Raw genomic sequence first — 7,222 nt, 5'->3', positions numbered from 1 at the left:
TTGACACTTTAGGCTTCGGATCGACTCGTTGGGGTTTTTTAGAATAGACAGGCGGTATCTTTGAGAGAGGCACCCTCGTAGTGGTGTCAAGATATTCGGAATTAGGCAGAATTCTTACTCGGAAGATGCCAGACGATGAAGGCGGGGGGGGGGGGCAGGTGAGGGAAGGGTTCTGGCCAAGAAAAAATTGGCATTGGCTTCCATGAAACGGAAATGAGAGAGGGCCGCGGGAAAGCAAGACTGCGGTTGCCGAGATATCTTAAGGAAAATCAGCAACAGCCAATGTGCTAAGGTTCTGAGTGGGAAATTTTTAGCAACGTGACACCTCTACTGGGAGCAGACGAAAACTAACCAAATGGGCTGGGTTCCGAAAGCCTTCTAAGCCACCATTCCGCCCAAACACAAGCCTAACCCAGATTCAAAGAAGCCAATTGCGTATTGTGCCAATGCAGCCGCTAGGTGTTTCTCCGAACCGTCGTGTGAACACAGCCAGGGCTCTTTCGGATGAGGGATAGAAGAAAGGAACGCCTGTCGCAGTCAAAGAAAATGGGAGAAATAAGTAAGGCTATATAATTACAACAATTTCTATTACAGTATAACTGAATTTCGAAAAGGAATCAGCTGCCCCATCTACATTCTTCTGAACCCTTTCGGGTTTCTCCCTCACACCTGACCTTTCCTACAGAGGCGTCCGATGAAAAGTGTGGATCAATCATTTCAGTGTCTCAAAAGAGCATCCACTTTTGTCACCACCTGGAGGACTGAATGCGGGCGGTAAAGGGACTTTTGCCCCGCCGTCGCCTTTCGGCAAATTTTTGCAAACTTTCTCCGTGGTCCCCAAGAGAGTCTGCCCTGCAGAACAATATAGGGCGGCGCCCAGCCTCTCAATCCCTTTCCTGCCTCCCGACCCCTCTTCCGTTTCGTCAAGCAGATCTCCAGGCCAGTAGCTTTCAAAATTCATGTACAGACCTGTTGGGTGCAGCGGGATATTTATTTATTGGCAAGGCGAGGGGAGAAAGAAGAGGAAAATGAAAGGCAATTTAGTATTTCACTGTTTCCTGTAGATTGTACTATCTCGGGTTCGGAGTGAGATTGCCAAATAAAATAAACGAAGACCTTTCTGCAGTTAGGCAGGAGGAAAAGCATTTCAAAGGGTTTCCCTGTGCTCTTCTCATTTTCTGAGGGGTGTTGAGGCGATGCTCCCTATTGTAGCCCTGAGATATCCAGAGAAAATCTTTCTCTGGGACTCTGCTGAAAATATACGACCCCTCCCCATTCATCGGGGAATAAAGCTGAAGAGGTTATTGTCCTACTTGAGGGGATTTTAGATGCATTTTAAAGGTGTATCTTAAAGTGGGATTAGCAAATAATACTGTATATAATAATTTAGACTTGTTAGAAAAGTAGGAATTAAGTCGGAGAAACTACCCGGAAAATGGGTTACCTCAAATACATTTTTGTTCTTTAAAACAAAAGACCCAATCCGGTGTTCAGGCAATAGTTGACAATACCTTGTGACTCTTAAGAAAACCTTGTTTACCAAAACTCCTGGGGGCCCTTCACTGAAAATAACCTTTCATCTAAGTGAAACTTACTGAGCTTGTTGACAAATTTGCTCAGGGCTGGGCTACAGGTACCTAGGCAAAAGGGAAGGTACGGGAAGTATACAGAATTTTTCATCAGGTGCACCCAATAGTTTTAAACAACATGCCTTGTTTTTCTTGCCTCTGGAGAACAAGGAAGTAGTGTTAGAAATATCAGATCTGTTTTGCAGAAGAATTATATCTCTTCAGACAAGTTAAATTATTTGGTAAACAGACTTGTTATTATAATGTCCTGGAAATTTCTATAACATTAGGAGCTGCCTCTTCATATTGCTATTGAGGTGTCTTTTTTCTCTTCTAACTGAAGAAGCTTTATAATTGTCATATCCTCATGTGTGTAATCGATTACAAACAACTTTCAGGCCATTTTCACACTGGTGATTTAGAGTAGTAGTGTTCAAACTCAGCAGATTTAAGGTGTGTGAACTGACTCTCAGAATTCCCTAGCCAGCATGTTGAAGTCCATGCATCTTAAGTTGTTGAGTTTGAGAAGTACTGATTTAGAGTGTCACCCAACTATTATTATGGAGATATAAAGTCAGTTCCATGAATGGTAAAAGGCACCAGACTAGAAATCAGGAGGTTTAAGCACAAAGCCATCTTGGCCACTTACTCATTCTCACCCCTAGGAAACAAGGCCAACCAATTTTCAAAATCTTGCCAAGTAAACTGCAAGAAATTGTCCAAGCAGTTGCTAAGTGTCAAAATTGTTTTGAAGGTACTTAAGTAAAAAGGCAATGCACTAATATCTGAGCAGGTTTCTCTCGGATTGCACTCTTAATTCAGGTTGGTGCGCAAACTTAAGAAAATGCAGGGTTCGGAAAGTTAGACCGAAGGCTAAAAAAAAAAATTAAATCCGCATCAACAATGAAGCAGAATCACCTGTTCACTGGGGGAGAATTTAGAGGCAGGCGCCTGTCTTTTCTGCAGCATGATCGGCGATGCTTTGTTGCAAGTTCCCGTTCCCTCCTCGATTCTGGTGCCTGCCTGGAGGTTGCCATCTACCTTCCACCCACATTCCCGCACGCAGCAAGTGGGGCTCCTGTGCTTTTGAGCACCGGCGCAGAGCAAACAAGAAAGGGCGAGGAAGCCTCGGGTTCTAGACCCCAGACGCTCCCCTGATCGATCTCTCCTTTCGATCCAGGCACAAGGGAGGTCAAGAAGTCAGTGGGTCTCCAGGCGAGGTTGTGGCAAAGTAACTCTGGTCAGAAGATTACACGTTGTTCTGCGAAAGGAACGAGAAATGCCCCCCCCCGCTGCTTGGGCTACTGCTGTGTGTCACAGAAAGGGCAGGCAGCACCCCAAATCGTGATTGAATATTTGAAGAAGCACCGCGAATCACTTCATCCCATTCAAAGCAGTGGAACTAAATTAAGGAGTAGGACCCAGAAATATTTCAATTTCCGAGATTTTTTTTTAATATTGGGCCATTGATTTAATGAAGGAGGGAAACATACCCCCCTCAAAAAGAATCAGGGCAGGCGGCATAAACGACTGCCCTGCCAGGGCCCCCCTGCCTCATCAGAACGGTGGGACTTATAGTCCATGCCCTCTGGACGCCACTGGCTGGGGGCAAAATCTGGCACTTCTTAGGGAGGAATCGCTTCTCCCGGATCCACTCTCTTCGCTTTCAATTGGAGACCGAAAAGGTATGTCCGAGGTGAGTCTGATGGAATCAGAGGGACATCTGCATGGAGATGACAAGATTCAAGGGGGCGGTTTCTGAGTCTCGAGGTCGTGACAGACTGTCAGGCAGGCTCGCTGACCTGGTTTTCTAGCGAGGAAAGGGGTGGCCTAGAAGGGTGAGCGGAATTCCCCATCAACTAGCTAGCTCTCCTCCGGCGTTGCTGTTCTTCGAAGGAAGTGGTTTTCGGCTACTGATCTCTCTGAAAGGAACTCGGGACCCCTCCCCCCTCCTTTGATCTCCTTTCTGGCGCTGTCCGTTGAAACCTTCGCGGGCTAGCGAAAAGAGCAGCTTCCCTCATTCAAAAACGCCTGCCAGGAGGAGTGACGTCTGGCTGACGCGGCTGTTCGTCCATCAGCAGCAGCAGGAATACCTCGAGCGCGCCCAGTTTGGATCTGGCTGCGCCCTTAGAGTCACCAAAAGTCGCTCTAGGGCCCGGCCGTCTCAGCAGGATGAAAGGCTTCCGGTCGAGGCCAAGTTCCTACACTGCGGAGGAAGGAAAACGGCAGCAGTAGTTCGTATATAGCGGCGGGGCTGAGAAAAAAAAGTTAATTATTTTAATTAGGCCGATATAAAGTTCCGAAGTTGCTTTCCTTAGTCCGATTCTTATCCCCTTTCAATCAGGATTTATGATTCATTCACCAGCCATTGGATGGATCTGAAATCCGCATCGGTCTACCCAACCATGTTCTTGGGTCGCCGCCATGACTCTTAAGCTTGCCTGTTCAGGAGCTAGCTCGGTAGTGCAGGAAAAACTCGCGTGAATAGATACTGAGTTTCGCCACCAGGCAGGCAGCAGCTAAATCCAGGTCTCCCGCACCGACCACGTGCACGTTCACAAATTACACAAGGAAATAATTTAAAGGTGATATGAGAGGATTTTCATGGAACTAAATGGGGTTGAGAAATCTGACGGTAGAATAGTACACAAGGTATAACAGAACCACAGGCGGATAGATTTTAGAATATCACCAACTCTTACCACTAGAGACCGGGGTTACTTTAAGTTACAAAATCTGACCGGTTCAATAGCGCTGGTTTTAAACCGACCAGGCGATCCTGAGCGCAACAGCCACTGACCTCTCCTTTTTTTATCCTATGGAAAGGAAACTCAAAAACAGAGCTGGGATCAAAGGTCCCCCAAAACCAAATTCCAGCTACTCCTTGAAAGAGCTGACCTTATGAAGCCGATTAAAAACAAAACTAAAAAAAAATTTTAAATTTAACTTTGCTCTTAAAACATTTATCGTAACTTCCAAAAAATATTATTTGTGGGTCACCCAGCAGACTCCCACAATCCGAAATCCTGTACTCCGGATTGAAAAGCAAACTACTTTCAATATCCTCCGAGAGTCATTAGTTTACCTTTTAAACTCGTTTGTTTACAACAGCCATCTGGACTAGTATCCTGCTGTTCCTAGTTTTCAGCTGGATGATTTCTCACTGTCAAGAAAGATAATCCGCAACACCCTTCCCACTGTTTCTATTTTGTATTTTATTTTATTTTCGTTATTTCTCACATAATCACAGCTCTTAAGCCACCAACAGTATAAAAATTGGATCATATGTATATAGGTTTTTAGAAAACTACTTACTATAAGTAAAGAGTATAGTGTCTAAATGTTTTACAGACACATGGGAAAAGAATACAGACACATGGGAAAATAATACAGTAAATTACTATTTTTTAAATCAGATAGTTTCCCCTCCCTCGCATATTTTTCTCATATTTGTAATGCGTCAGTTTTCGTAAGTGCTTCGACCTATGGGGCAAAATTGTCGCGAAATGTTAAATTAGAAAAAAAAATTGCATGTTTTATTCACGCGGCAATTCTTCAGATTTCAAATAAAAGTCCTGGAATTCAATAGAGCTGGAACCTAAGTTGTCGCTAAATTAACCTGAGGCTTTCTCCCAGCCGATGCGAGGGTTTGACCGGGGGAAGGGGCGAGAAAAGAGGGGAAGGGCGCACCAACGCCGGGGCTTTTGTTTCTTCCCGGGAACAGCTGAACTATGACTGCTCGTTCTGGTTCGGTTTTCTTTCAGCTGGGCAGAGGAACTTCACGCCTTTGTAGTCTGGCTGTAGCTTGGGGGCTTGGACCGTAGAGCTGCTTTTTGTTTTGTCTGGAGGCGGAGAAACAAACCCGTTGATTCCTCTCCTGCCGTTCGCCGCCGCCGCCGCTTCTATTTTTTTTTTTTTTAAGGGATTTGGCAAACACCCTAAGGAATGAAATCACGTGGTCCCAAAAGGGGCGGGGTTTGCTGTCCAGAGGACGGGGGGAAGGCCCTTTTGTTGATTTCCCTGCCTTCCCTCTCGTAGTTCAGCCGCAGGAGGAGGGGCGGCTGCTCCGAGAAGCTCTGCTTGGAGTCTGTTATATACATATGTATATATTTAAATTGCAGCTTGAGCAGTATAAACGAGACGAGGGGTGTCCTTTTTCCCCACTCTCTCTCCTTTCTTCCGTCCCATATTTTGCTGCTTCGGTGCGCCCCTAGAAAGGATCCGGGATCAGGTAGGGCTTGAACACTTTCCGCTTCCAAACCAATCCTCCTTTCACCCGGGAGAGCTCTCGCTGGCCCCGGGCGGTGCCCTTCCACTTCCCCTTCTCCTCTCTCTTTGTCACTCCGTTGCTCCTGTTCGCCGTTTTCTTCCTTTCCCTCTCCTCACTTCTTGGTATTCCTTTCAAAATGGCCGATCTCTCTCTCGAAATTTGTTAGCCCTTCTCGGCTTTCTTTGTTGTGGTGGTGGTTGTAAGTGGGCGGCGGCGGGGGGGGTGTTATTCACTGCTGAGAGGGATGCTGCGGATGATTTTCCAAAGTAGCCTCTTCGGATTTCCTGATCTTGGAATCATAGGAGCCCCATCCCCTCGCCGCCTCCCCCGCCTGGCTTTGCAGCTAGGGCGCAGGGCTGCAGCTCCGGTTCTCTTTCGCTGGTGCCTTTCGGCAGCAGCCGGGGGCTTTCAGGGCCTTTGAACTCGATAGGCCTTTTCGCCAACAGCTGGAACGGCGGGAACTGAGCCCGCTTGCTACAGAACGGAATGTGGAGCGGGGGCTAGAAAGACTGAGACTAAGCCTTGACAGGCAGCAGCCTGCAGTCGGCAAGCTGGAATCAAAGGCTCGGCCGGGGATCTCTCCTCTCCCGCAAGAAGAGAGGGGCAACTTGCGAGATCCAAATGTCGGGTGCTTGGTCAGCTAGTATGCGCGCATTTTGTCCTAGGCCCGAGTGACGTCTGTGTGTGTGTGTGTGTGCGCGCGCGCGCGCGTGTATTTGCGAGGAGGGGGGATAAGGGGAAATGTAGTCAACTCTTTTTAAGAGACGGGTTTCCAAAACTCGTGTCTTCCAGACCACTCGGACTACAATATCCATAATCCTAAGCCACTTCGATAGCTGGGGAAGCGTGTAGTCCACAGCGCTTGGAATTGCCAGGGTGCGTTGGATCTGATAAACGGGAGCTGGGCTACAGCCACAATATGGCGCATTACGTCGAGAAAATTGGGGAAGGGAGGGAGAAGGAAGAATGTAATATTTCGCTTTGCATTGAAGCAGAAAGATTTTGTGATATGCCTGCCTGCCTGTCTTTCTTTCACCTCGGGTTGCAGCGGGTTAAAAAGTCTGATCTGGAAAATCTAGAAGCGAGAATCTTGGAGCGAGAAAGGGGTGTGTGTCTGTCATTCCTAAATCACGTGGGAACACCCTTTTCGGAGGTGGTGGTGGTGGTGGTGGGGGATGAAAGAAACTTCCCGGGGATTTTATGGGGAAGAGGCGTGAAAGAAGCGGGAGAAAGCAGAGTAAAGGTTGGCCTTTACTGTCGCGAGGTTTGCCGGCTGAAGGTCCCGGTAGGATGCAAAGTAGGGACTGGGAGAGAGAAGCCCCTCCGCGTCCCTGCCTGGAAGGTCGGCTGGAAGGAATGAAACAGACCTGGCTTAAGCGGGGAG

The 7,222-nt window shown here is 47.4% G+C and overlaps 1 protein-coding gene across 1 annotated transcript in view; it reads left to right on the top strand.

Annotated features, from left to right (window-relative positions):
- Nucleotides 1–5,671: 5,671 nt before the first annotated feature.
- PCGF2 (polycomb group ring finger 2) overlaps nucleotides 5,672–7,222 on the top strand; it is an 80,650-nt gene continuing 79,099 nt past the window's right edge. The window contains exon 1 of the mRNA XM_015814760.1: nucleotides 5,672–5,799. The gene's annotated coding sequence lies outside the window, so the exon portion shown is untranslated. The remainder of the gene's footprint in view (nucleotides 5,800–7,222) is intronic.

The sequence above is a fragment of the Protobothrops mucrosquamatus genome, unplaced genomic scaffold (genome assembly GCF_001527695.2).
Source record: "Protobothrops mucrosquamatus isolate PMUCROS unplaced genomic scaffold, P.Mucros_1.0 scaffold283, whole genome shotgun sequence".
Lineage (NCBI taxonomy): Eukaryota > Metazoa > Chordata > Lepidosauria > Squamata > Viperidae > Protobothrops > Protobothrops mucrosquamatus.
This window is presented reverse-complemented; position numbering and strand designations above follow the sequence as displayed.